General features: G+C 40.3%; 1 protein-coding gene across 1 annotated transcript in view; it reads left to right on the forward strand.

Moving 5' to 3' along the window:
- Nucleotides 1-4711: 4711 nt before the first annotated feature.
- LOC126259829 (testis-specific serine/threonine-protein kinase 3) overlaps nt 4712-12994 on the forward strand; it is a 136534-nt gene continuing 128251 nt past the window's right edge. Inside the window, exon 1 of the mRNA XM_049956873.1 lies at nt 4712-4773. The gene's annotated coding sequence lies outside the window, so the exon portion shown is untranslated. The remainder of the gene's footprint in view (nt 4774-12994) is intronic.

The following is a 12994-nucleotide window of genomic DNA, read 5'->3' on the forward strand; positions in this document are numbered from 1 at the left end:
CTCATTAGTTACGTGATCTACCCACCGTATCTTCAGCATTCTTCTGTAGCACCACATTTCGAAAGCTTCTATTCTCTTCTTGTCCAAACTGGTTATCGTCCATGTTTCACTTCCATACATGGCTACACTCCATTCAGAAACGACTTCCTGACACTTAAATCTATACTCGATGTTAACACATTTCTCTTCTTCAGAAACGATTTCCTTGCCATTGCCAGTCTACATTTTATATCCTCTCTACTTCGACCATCATCAGTTATTTTACTCCCTAAATAGCAAAACCCCTTTACTACTTCAAGTGTCTCATTTCCTAATCTAATCCCCTCAGCATCACCCGATTTAATTTGACAACATTCCATTATCCTCGTTTTGCTTTTGTTGATGTTCATCTTATATCCTCCTTTCAAGACACTGTCCATTCCGTTCAACTGCTCTTCCAAGTCCTTTGCTGTCTCTGACAGAATTACAATGTAATCGGTGAACCTCAAAGTTTTTACTTCTTCTCCATGAATTTTAATACCTACTCCGAATTTTTCTTTTGTTTCCTTTACTGCTTGTTCAATATACAGATTGAATAACATCGGGGAGAGGCTACAACCCTGTCTCACTCCTTTCCCAACCACTGCTTCCCTTTCATGCCCCTCGACTCTTATAACTGCCATCTCGTTTCTGTACAAATTGTAAATAGCCTTTCGCTCCCTGTACTTTACCCCTGCCACCTTCAGAATTTGAAAGAGAGTATTCCAGTTAACGTTGTCAAAAGCTTTCTCTAAGTCTACAAATGCTAGAAACGTAGGTTTGCCTTTTCTTAATCTTTCTTCTAAGATAAGTCGTAAGGTTAGTATTGCCTCACGTGTTCCAACATTTCTACGGAATCCAAACTGATCTTCCCCGAGGTCCGCTTCTACCAGTTTTTCCATTCGTCTGTAAAGAATTCGCGTTAGTATTTTGCAGCTGTGACTTATTAAACTGATAGTTCGGTAATTTTCACATCTGTCAACACCTGCTTTCTTTGGGATTGGAATTATTATATTCTTCTTGAAGTCTGTGGGTATTTCGCCTGTCTCATACATCTTGTTCACCAGATGGTAGAGTTTTGTCATGACTGGTTCTCCCAAGGCCATCAGTAGTTCTAATGGAATGTTGTCTACTCCCGGAGCCTTGTTTCGACTCAGATCTTTCAGTGTTCTGTCAAACTCTTCACGCAGTATCTTATCACCCATTTCATCTTCATCTACATCCTCTTCCATTTCCATAATATTGTCCTCAAGTACATCGCCCTTGTATAAACCCTCTATATACTCCTTCCACCTTTCTGCCTTCCCTTCTTTGCTTAGAACTGGGTTGCCATCTGAGCTCTTGATATTCATACAAGTGGTTCTCTTCTCTCCAAAGGTCTCTTTAATTTTCCTGTAGTCAGTATCTATCTTACCCCTAGTGAGGCAAGCCTCTACATCCTTACATTTGTCCTCTAGTCATCCCTGCTTAGCCATTTTGCACTTTCTGTCGATCTAATTTTTGAGACGTTTGTATTCCTTTTTGCCTGCTTCATTTACTGCATTTTTATATTTTCTCCTTTCATCAGTTGAATTCAATATTTCTTCTGTTACCCAAGGATTTCTATTAGCCCTCGTCTTTTTACCTACTTGATCCTCTGCTGCCTTCACTACTTCATCCCTCAGAGCTACCCATTCTTCTTCTACTGTATTTCTTTCCCCCATTCCTGTCAATTGTTCCCTTATCCTCTTCCTGAAACTCTGTACAACCTCTGGTTTTTTCAGTTTATCCAGGTCCCATCTCCTTAAAATCCCACCTTTTTGCAGTTTCTTCAGTTTCAATCTGCAGTTCATAACCAATAGATTGTGGTCAGAATCCACATCTGCCCCTGGAAATGTCTTATAATTTAAAACTTGGTTCCTAAATCTCTGTCTTACCATTATATAATCTATCTGATACCTTTTAGTATCTCCAGGATTCTTCCATGTATACAACCTTCTTTTATGATTCTTGAACCAAGTGTTAGCTATGATTAAGTTATGCTCTGTGCAAAATTCTACAAGGCGACTTCCTCTTTCATTTCTTCCCCCCAATCCATATTCACCTACTATGTTTCCTTCTCTCCCTTTTCCTACTGACGAATTCCAGTCACCCATGACTATTAAATTTTCGTCTCCCTTCACTACCTGAATAATTTCTTTTATCTCGTCACACATTTCATCAATTTCTTCATCATCTGCAGAGCTAGTAGGCATATAAACTTGTACTACTGTAGTAGGCGTGGGCTTCGTGTCTATCTTGGCCACAATAACGCGTTCACTATGCTGTTTGTAGTAGCTAACCCGCACTCCTATTTTTTTATTCATTACTAAACCTACTCCTGCATTACCCCTATTTGATTTTGTATTTATAACCCTGTAATCACCTGACCAAAAGTCTTGTTCCTCCTGCCACCGAACTTCACTAATTCCCACTATATCTAACTTTAACCTATCCATTTCCCTTTTTAAATTTTCTAACCTACCTTCCCGATTAAGGGATCTGACATTCCACGCTCCGATCCGTAGAACGCCAGTTTTCTTTCTCCTGATAACGACGTCCTCTTGAGTAGTCCCCGCCCGGAGATCCGAATGGGGGACTATTTTACCTCCGGAATGTTTTACCCAAGAGGACGCCATCATCATTTGATCATACAGTAAAGCTGCATGTCCTCGGGAAAATTTACGGCTGTAGTTTACCCTTGCTTTCAGCCGTTCGCAGCACCAGCACAGCAAGGCCGATTTGGTTAATGTTACAAGGCCAGATCAGTCAATCATCCAGACTGTTGCCCCTGCAACTACTGAAAAGGCTGCTGCCCCTCTTCAGGAACCACATGTTTGTCCGGCCTCTCAACAGATACCCCTCCGTTGTGGTTGCACCTACGGCACGGCCATCTGTATCGCTGAGGCACGCAAGCCTCCCCACCAACGGCAAGGTCCATGGTTCATGCGATCCGCATCTGATGATGATAAACCAGGACAGACGAGGAAAGAAGCTTTTGAAACATGGTGCCGCGGAAGAAACATGAAGATTGATGGGTGGATAGATTGGATAAGCTAAATAGTGAAGCTGTACTAAATTGAACAGGAGGGAAAGCAAATTTATGACACAATGTTTCAAAAAGTAGGGATCAATTGATAGGACTCATCCTGAGGCATCAATGGATCGTCATTTTGGTAATGGAAGAAACTGTGTAGGGGAGGAGAGGCAAAAATTATAGCGCGAGACCAAGGCTTGAATATAGTAAGCAGTGTCAAATGGATGTAGGCTGCAGTACTTATGCTGAGATGGAGAGACTTCATGGGATAGATTATAACTTGGCCACAAACGATGATGGTCGAGTTAAGGCTTGTTTTGCGCACCTACGTCACGCATTCTCTGACAGTCAACGGGCGTTCGGGAGTGTTGTGAACGCACTGCTGTGAATGTTGTGCGCGATCGTAACGAGTAATTCAGTGAATTTTTATCTCATTTGTTGCGAGTTGTGGCCGTGCGGTTCTAGGCGCTTCAGTCTGGAAGCGCGTAACCGCTACGGTCGCAGGTTCGAATCCTGCCTCGGGCATGGATGTGTGTGATGTCCTTAGGTTAGTTAGGTTTAAGTAGTTCTAAGTTCTAGGGGACTGATGACCACAGATGTTAAGTCCCATAGTGCTCAGAGCCATTTGAACCATTTGTTGCGAGTTGTCAAGCCTGATGGTAGTGATGAGCGACAACAAATTGACACAAGCAAGCGGGAGACATAATTCGCAGGATACATGCTTTGATCAGGCGCAAAGCATGTGTATGCGCGTACTGCAACTTTCGCTTGGAACCGGCAACAATACAATCGCCGTCCTTGTCTCGACCTGTGCGAACTGCCATCATTCGTAGATCCGACTATAGTGTGGAGACCTGTATGAAACCAGCCTTCACACTAAAGACCATGACAACAGTGTCATCAGTTACATGACTGAACATCTTGAAATAATGAATTTAGCCATGTAGCATGGTTGAGAGTATCTGCACATAATGTCAAAATAAGGAATGAAATTGGTGTTAGTGTGATGCATTAATAATAGATTTCTAGAATTTTTGATTAGTGTTGGGTACATAAATTTGCTTAGTCTTGGAACTTAGTCATCACAGCACACACAGGTGAAGACGACAGTGATCCCTTGCCATTCGTAAAGTCTGTTGTTTATCGGTAGAAATTGCCAGTATGTTATTACCACAGGAAGTAACATCTTTATTAGCACTTTTATTTGCCACCAGTAAAAATAAAAAAAAGTATTTAGAAGTCAGCGGTATTGCTGAGGTTTGAACGCCATACACAAGCAGTTATATTCTTTCAGTACACTGCTGTCTTATTCTGTATTTCTTCCAGTGCAAGTGGTTGAAACATAACGTTGGCACATGAAATGAATTTAACGTACATTACGTACTTATACAAGGTTCCACATCTCGTAGAGAGCAAGATAGTTTTACACACATATGGAAAGTAAATACTAAGACCATTAATGTTTTCCATTTATTATCCTGAAACACAGAAATCTGACTTCATACAAGTATAAGTTTCGCTCAATTTGTATCAGTTTATTTATTGGTCACCTGTTATTGCCTGTACTGTGGTGTGATCCATTTATAATGACTTTTTCTCCTTTTTTCAGATTTAAATATTAAATTCCCGAAGTTGTGTCTACCTGGAGATACTTTTCCTAGACCCGATCTTAGAGAACTCAGTTCACAGAGGTTTCATTGGTAAGATAATCAATTCAAAGCAACATGTCACTGAAGTAATGAGAAATCTGTAATAGATATGTAGAAGACAGCTATTGTTTGATTTTCCCTTAACCACAGTGTATTTGTCACAATAGAGCAAGAACAAAGAAATTGAGGGAACTATTGTTAAAGTCAAACTTAAAGTAGACGTTAAACATTTACTTACATAGATTTGTGTTTGGGACAACTCCTCTTCTTGACATATACAAATGACCTTCCAGATATCTCTGATACTGTAGAAATAGTATTATTTCCTGAAGATCCAATAGTAACGGAATAACAAGAGGAACAACATAAAAATTTGCAATTAAAGATTGTTTTAGATTCTATGACTAAATGAAACAGTCAGAAAAAATATTGACTGTTTTTTTTTTTAATGGCCAGTCACTTAACTCAGAAAACTCGTAGTTAATTCAATTCTGTACAAGATAGGGTATATTATCAGGAGAAGGTATGCTACCGCGGATAAAAATATAGTTCAGGAGAAGGAATTATGTAAAAATGAATGTTCAAACTCTCTGAGTGTGCATATTAAGCAGAGTTTGAACTGAAAATCATATATTGTAGATCTTGTTACATATTTGAGTTTAACAACATTGCCTCTAGATGTAATTGCTAATTTTGGTGATGAAAGCATCAGAAAGTTGGCTTACTTTGAATACTTGCGTCCATTAATGTCACATAGAATAATAAATATTTGAGGCTGTGCTACACAGAAATGTGCAGTAATGGCAAAGTGTAATGTCTGGCCTGGCACCTCATAAGGCAATTATTTTTTTAAAAAATGGGACAATTAACTTATGATCCAATTTGTTGTAAAGGACCAGTCCCAATTTAAAAATAACAGTACTGTTTATAAATGTAACAGTAAGAAAAAAAATTGTCTGTACCTTATTCTTGTACAGAAATGAAGCAAACCCTGCAACTATAAAATATTTGATAATTTTGCTTCTGATTTTAGGTGTTGCCAGTTAGCAAAAATTTCCTATGTTTTCGCAGAAACAATGTACCTCATTTGTAAACATACTTATACAATCTACGCTGTAGTAGTTGTCACAAATACGATACCCAAAACATGGATATCATGAACAAACTGACTCACGTGAAACAGCTGCACTGATTTATTTCTAGAGTGTTGGAATCAAATTAGATGCCAGAGAAGCAACATATTCAAAACGAGAGTGTTAAAAGGATGAAAAGTAAGGAAAATATGCGTAGTTCAAAGAGATTCACGAACGTATAGTGCCAGTACTGACCAAACATCATATGAAATAGACTCTTATGCCCTCAGGTAGCAGCAGTATCTGATGAGCTTCTGTCATATTACTAACAACCTGAAAAAGAAAGACACTATACACCACGAAGAAATTACCCAAATAGTATGGAAATCAGTAGATGTGTACAGGCAAAGAAATGATTACAATTTGAGAAAAGGTGGATGATATATTAAAAAGAAAGAAGTTCTCAAATTGAGCAAGTAGTAACTTGTTGGTCCACCTCTGGCCCTTGAGCAAGAAGTTATTGGGCTCGGCATAGAATGTTAGAGCTTTGGATATCCTCCTGAGAGATGATGTGCCAAATTCTATCCAATTGGTGCGCTGGATTGTCAAAATCGCAAGCTGGCAGCAGGGCTCTGGCCATAATGCTCTAAACGTTGGGGAGAGATCTGGCACAACCTTGCTGGCAAAGGTAGGGTTTGGTAAAAACAAAGACAAGCAACTCGCCATGAGGGGTGGGCGTTATCTAGCTGAAATATAAGCCCATGATGGCTTGCCATGAAGAGCAGCAAAATGGGTGTAGAATAACGTCGATGTACCGCTGTGCTGTAAGGATGCTGCATATGACAACCAATGGGGTCCTGCTAGGAAAAGAAATAGCACCCCAGATCATCACTCCTGACTGTCGGACCATGTGGTGGGAGACAGCCACTGTCTGAGGCAGTCCAGACACATTTTCGTTGGCCATTAGCGCTCAGTTCGAGGCGGGACTCCTCACTGAAGACAATTCTACTCCAGTCATGAGGCTCCAGGCCGAACACATGTCTGGAGATGATATGGACAGGGATTGGATATCAACCTGACTGTCGCCCATTATACGGCGTAACAGCCAGGAGTGAGGGTCTTGGGTGCCCTCCCTCTCTATAGTAGGACCCCTTTGTTTGTAATCTGCGGCGTCCTTACAACACAGCGATACATCGACGATATTCTACTTCCCGTTTTTTGCCTTTCCTGGCAAACCATCCTGGACTTCCATTTCAATAAAATAACGCCACCCGCCTGCACTCGACGAGTTTTTTTACTTCTTATTTTCTTACTTGGCAAACCCTATCTTGATCAGAAAATTCGCCGCATCTCTCCCCAGTTGAGAATGTTTGGAGCTTACAGGTAGAGTCCACCAGCCAGATCGTAATTTTGACGATCTAACGCTCCAATCGGACAGATTTTGTCATGGTATCTCTCAGGAGGATATCAATCAGTGCCAAGCTTGCATAAGGGCCAGAGGTGGACCAAAGTGTTACTGACTTGCTCAATTTGTCAGGCTCTTTCTCTTGAATAAATCATCCAGTTTATCAGAAATCGTAATTTTTTAGGTCTCGTACATCTCATCTGCCAATTTCAGTCGCATTCGGTTAATTCCTTCACGGTGCGTCGTTTTTTCCCTCGAGTGTACATCACAGAATGAATCAGCATTAAATAAACACTGTGCATTAAACATTTACCTCGCTTTTCTATAAAATTAGGAGGTAGAGATGGAGGTGGATGAGGTTGCAGAACTGTTCACAGTACAGCTATTTTAGCAAGTGCAATTCACTCTAGAGAATTTCAAAACAGACGATATTGTCGGACTATACACCTAAATAAACAGAATATACTCTAGAGACTAATCTGTTTTTGTTATGTTGTTGTTGTTGTGGTCTTCGATCCACAGACTGGTTTGATCCATCTCTACATGCTACACCTCTGCCAGCCTCTTCATCTCCGAATAACCAATGAAACCTACATCCTTCTGAATCTGCTTAGTGTAGTCATCTCTTGGTCTGCCTCTACGGTTTTAATCCTCTGTGCTTCCTTCCAGTACCAAACTGGCAATCCCTTGATGCCTCAGAACGGGTTCTACCGACCGATCCCCCTCCTAGTCAAATTGTGCCACAAATTCCTATTTTCCCCAATTCTATTCAGTACCTCCTCATTAATTACGTGATCTACCCATCTAATCTTCAGCATTCTTTGTAGCACCACATTTCGAAAGCTTATGTTCTCTTCTTGTCTATACTGTTTATCTTCCATGCTTCACTTCCATACATGGCTACACTCCATACAAATACTTTTATAAAAGACTTCCTGACACTTAAATCTATACTTCATGTTAACAAACTTCTCTTCTTCAGAAATACTTTCCTTGCTGTAGTCAGGCTACATTTTATGTCCTCTCTGCTTCGACCATCATCAGTTGTTTTGCTCTCCAAATTGCAAAATTCATCTACTATTTTAGGTGTCTTATTTAGTAATCTAATTGCCTCAGCTTCACCTGATTTAATTCGACTACATTCCATTATCCTCGTTTTGCTTTTGCGATGTTCATCTTATATTCTCCTTTCGAGACATTGTCCATTCCGTTCAAATGCTCTCCTACGTACTTTGCTGTCTCTAACAGAACTACAATGTCGTCGGCAAACCTCGAAGTTTGTAGTTCTTTTCCATGGGTTTTAATTCCTACTCCAAATTTTTCTTTTATTTCTTAATTTATTTCTTGCCTAATATACAGATTGAATAACATCAAGCATAGGCTACAACTCTTCCTCACTCCATTCCCAACCACTGCTGCTCTTTCATGCCCCTCGACTCTTATAACTGCCATCTGGTTTCTGTACAAATTGTAAATAGCCGTTCGCTCCCTGTATTTGACCCCACCTTCAGAATTTGAAAGAGATTCTAGTCGACATCGTCAAAAGCTTTGCCTAATTCTACAAATGCTAGTAACGTAGGTTTGCCTTTCCTCAAGATATCTTCTAAGCTAAGTCGTAGGGTCAGTGATGCCTCGTGTATCCCGACATTTCTACGGAATCCATACTAATCTTCCCCTAGGTCGGCTTCTACCAGTTTTTCCATTGGTTTGTAGAGAATGGTGTTAGTATTTTACAACCATTACTTATTAATCTGATAGTTCGGTAATTTTCACACCTGTGAACACTTGCTTTCTTTGGGATTGGAATTATTATAGTCTTCTTGAAGTCTGAAGGTATTTCGCTGTCTCATACATCTTGCTCAATAGATGGGAGAGTTTTGTCTCCCAAGGCTATCACTAGTACTAACAGAATGTTGTCTACTCCTGGGGTCTTATCTCAACTTAGTTCTTTCAGTGCTCTGTTGAATTCTTCACGTATATCATCTCTCCCACCTCATCTTCATCTACGTCCTCTTCCAATTCCATAATATTGGTCTCAAGTACATTGCCCTTGTATAGACCCTCTATGTATTCCTTTCACCTTTCCGCTTTCCCTTCTTTGCTTAGGTCTGGTTTCCCATCTGAGCTCTTGATATTTTTACAAGTGGTTCTCTTTTCTCCAAAGGTGTTCTTAATTTTCCTGTAGGTAGTATCTATCTTACCCCCAGTGATACATGCTTCTACATCCTTACATTTGTCCTCTAGCCATCCCTGGTTAGCAGTTTTGCACTTCATGTCGATCTCATTTTTGAGACTTTTGTATTCATTTTCACCTGCTTCATTCACCGCATTTTTATATTTTCATATTTCATGAGTTTAAATTCAGTATCTCTTCTGTTACCCAAGGATTTCTAGTAGCCCTCGTATTTTTACCTACTTGATCCTCTGCTGCCTTCACTATTTCATATCTCAAAGCTGCCCATTCTTCTTGTACTGTATTTCTTTGCCGTGTTCTTGTCAACCTTTCCCTAACGCTCTCTCTGAAATTCTCTACAACTTCTGCTATTTCCAGTTTATCCGGATCCCATCTTCTTTAAGTCCTATTTTTTTGCAGTTTCTTCAGTCTTAATCTACAGTTCATAACCAACAAATTGTGGTCAGAGTCCACATCTGCCCCTGGAGGAGACTTACTATTTAAAACCTGGTTCCTAAATCAGTCTTACCATTATGTAATCTATCTGGTACCTTCCAGTGTCTCCAGGCTTCTTCCACGTATACACCCTTCTTTGATGGTTCTTAAACCAAGTATTAACTATAATTAAGTCACGCTCTGTGCAAAATTCTACCAGGCGGCTTCCTCTTTCATTTCTTACCCCCAGTCCATATTCACCTACTACTTTTCCTTCTCTTCCTTTTCCTACAATCGAATTCCAGTCCACCATGACTTTTAAATTTTCGTCTCCCTTAACTGTGTGAATAATTTCTTTTATCGCATCACACATTTCTTCAATCTCTTCATCATCTGCGGAGCTAGTTGACATATAAACTTGTACAACCGTGGTAGGCGTGGGCTTCATGTCTATCTTGGCTACAACAATTGATTCGCTATGCTGTTCGTAGTAGCTTATCCGCGTTCCTTTTTTTAAAATCCATTGTTAAACCGACTCCTGCATTACCCATATTTGATTTTGCATTTATAACTTTGTATTCACCTGACCAGAAGTCTTGTTTCTCCCGCCACCGAACTTCACTAATTCGCACTATATCTAACTGTAATATATCCATTTCCCTTTTTGCATTTTCTAACCTATCTGCCCGATTAAGGGATATGACATTCCACTCTCTGATCTGTAGAACGCCAATTTTGTTTCTCCTGATAACGCCGTCCTCCTGAGTAGGTCTGCCCAGATTACCGAATGTGGAACTATTTTACCTCCGGTATATTTTACCCAAGAGGGCGCCATCCTTATTTAACCATACAGTAAAGCTGCATGCCCTCGGGAAAAATTACGGCTGTAGTTTCCCCTTGCTTTCAGCTGTTCGCAGTACCAGCATGCCAAGGCCGTTTTGGTTAGTGTTACAAGGCCAGATCAGTCAATTATCCAGACTGTTGCTCCTGCAACTAGTGAAAAGGCTGCTGCCCCTCTTTAGGAACTACACGTTTGTCTGGCCTCTGAACAGGTACCCCTCCATTGTGGTTGCACCTACAGTACGGCTATCTGCATCGCTGAGCGACGCAAGCGTCCCCTCCAACGGCAAGGTTTTTATTTTATCACATGTTATTTGCTGTCAGTAATGAACATAAGATTTTGCTTCATCGTGTGTGATATAACCGAAAAGATTTCCTCTTTTCTTTCTTAACTCTCCCATGGTACATAATGTATAGGAGAACTGTATACAATCTCTAAGCAAGTAGTATGTGGTATGCAGGTGGAGGACTGATATATGTGAGAGACTAAAAGCTAGCACCTCCGACAGGTTAGGGCAGAAAAAGTGTTAAACTGGAATGAACTTCAGTGAACTGGGGCAGGACCACTTTTAACTGGGCCTACGTACCCAGCGGCAAGTGCCTTATCAGATAACTGAGGATTTCGCAAGGAGAAATTAGCCTGCATGTTTGTAGAAGCATTTAAGGTGTAAGAGGAATGGTGAACTCTATGCGTATCCTGTAATGCATGGAAAAACCGTCAAAGGAAACTTCCATCTTTCCATGGCAATATATGAGGAAGCGTGTAGAGAAATGTTGCAAATATTCCGTTAATTATTTTCATGTTAATCTGAAAGTGTTCATTTTTGGATTTTGAAGGAAGCAACTAAAATTTAAACAACATTTTTATGAAACACATTTGCATTGTAGGATCAGTGATCTGTCAAAACCATTCTACGTCGTACATCATTGCTAACACCTAAAGAAATTGCTGAAAGGAAGTATTAACCTGGATAGAAAAAATTAAGAGAGACATTTTAGATCGATATACCATGGTGGACATAGGAATCATCATACCTCAAAGAAATCCTCTTCTGTTTATCTGTTCAGAACCACAGAAGGAAAAAAGCTGGAATTGGTAAGAGAGACTACAACTGCGCAAATAGTGACACATCGACAAATTCCATCAAACAGATTCTGAATTGAGTCGTAAAATAGTTCCTGTCACAGTACGCATAGATGGCGCACTGCATAGACCAAAAGTTGGAAGAGCAATAGATGTCAATCTGATAAAAGCCACATGTTTTCATTATGTAACTACTCAGTATCTCTCAGAGGGCAAGGAATAGTTTCCACATCTGATAGAGACTTTCGGATGTTGTGAGCCACATGGCTATGTGAATAATCATAATTGCTAGTAACAGTGAGATCACCATAAATAAATGGTAGGAAGTGACGCTAAACAATTGGTTTAATATACTATCTCTGTGCTCCCAAGGAAGACAGCAAGAAATTGAGAATTGTTACTTGCTGGAGCAGTACATAGCTACAACGTTTAAAACGAACGTGACTCTACAGAGTTATCATATACAATGATGTGCCTCCAGAGAGCTGACCAGTGATGCGTCTTCCATTACATCTCTAATACTTGTATGAACATGAAGCGAAATTCATCAGAGAGGACTACGCACCATTTCTCTATGTTATTATGACAATGTATTCATCTGTCACAATATCCTCCACGATGCTTCGGTATCAACAGTAAACAACACATAAGAGAGTTCATTGAGACTAGCTCTTGTAAACAATGAGAGAGTTATTGCAGGAACTATACAATGCAGTGAATATCTCACAATCTCCAGGGCTTCCGTGCTTGTCTAGATTAGTTGCCACTGTGTTTCCATGTCGATGAAAGCAGCGCTATAGCGTTAGTGACAGGAAGAGATCTTTCCTGTACCTATCTACCAAGCTAGATGATTCAGTAGGGAAAACAAAAGACTCGTATTCTCGGAAGCAGGGATTACTTGTTTGGTTATCCTGGTGTAGACTTTCCGTGGTATCCCTAAACCGTTTCAGAGAAATGTTGGGGTTGTCGCACAAGCTGCCTGCAGCTATACATGATGAACTTAACTTGCGACTTTTCACTTTTACTCGCAGGAAAGGCATGGCGCCGTTCGTTGTCTCGGTGCCACTAGTGGTGAATCATCAACAGCTCGGGTGATATAGTGCACCCTATTGCCACGCCACCTGTTAACAGTGGGATATAGCGTCAAGCATCAGTGGCTTATGTTCATCAGCTCTCGTTGTGTGAAGTTCTGTTTTGGAGCATTCGGGTGTTTAGTCTTCATTAGCTGTTGTGCATTACTACTGTATTAGAACTAGTATGAT

The sequence above is a fragment of the Schistocerca nitens genome, chromosome 5 (genome assembly GCF_023898315.1).
Source record: "Schistocerca nitens isolate TAMUIC-IGC-003100 chromosome 5, iqSchNite1.1, whole genome shotgun sequence".
Lineage (NCBI taxonomy): Eukaryota > Metazoa > Arthropoda > Insecta > Orthoptera > Acrididae > Schistocerca > Schistocerca nitens.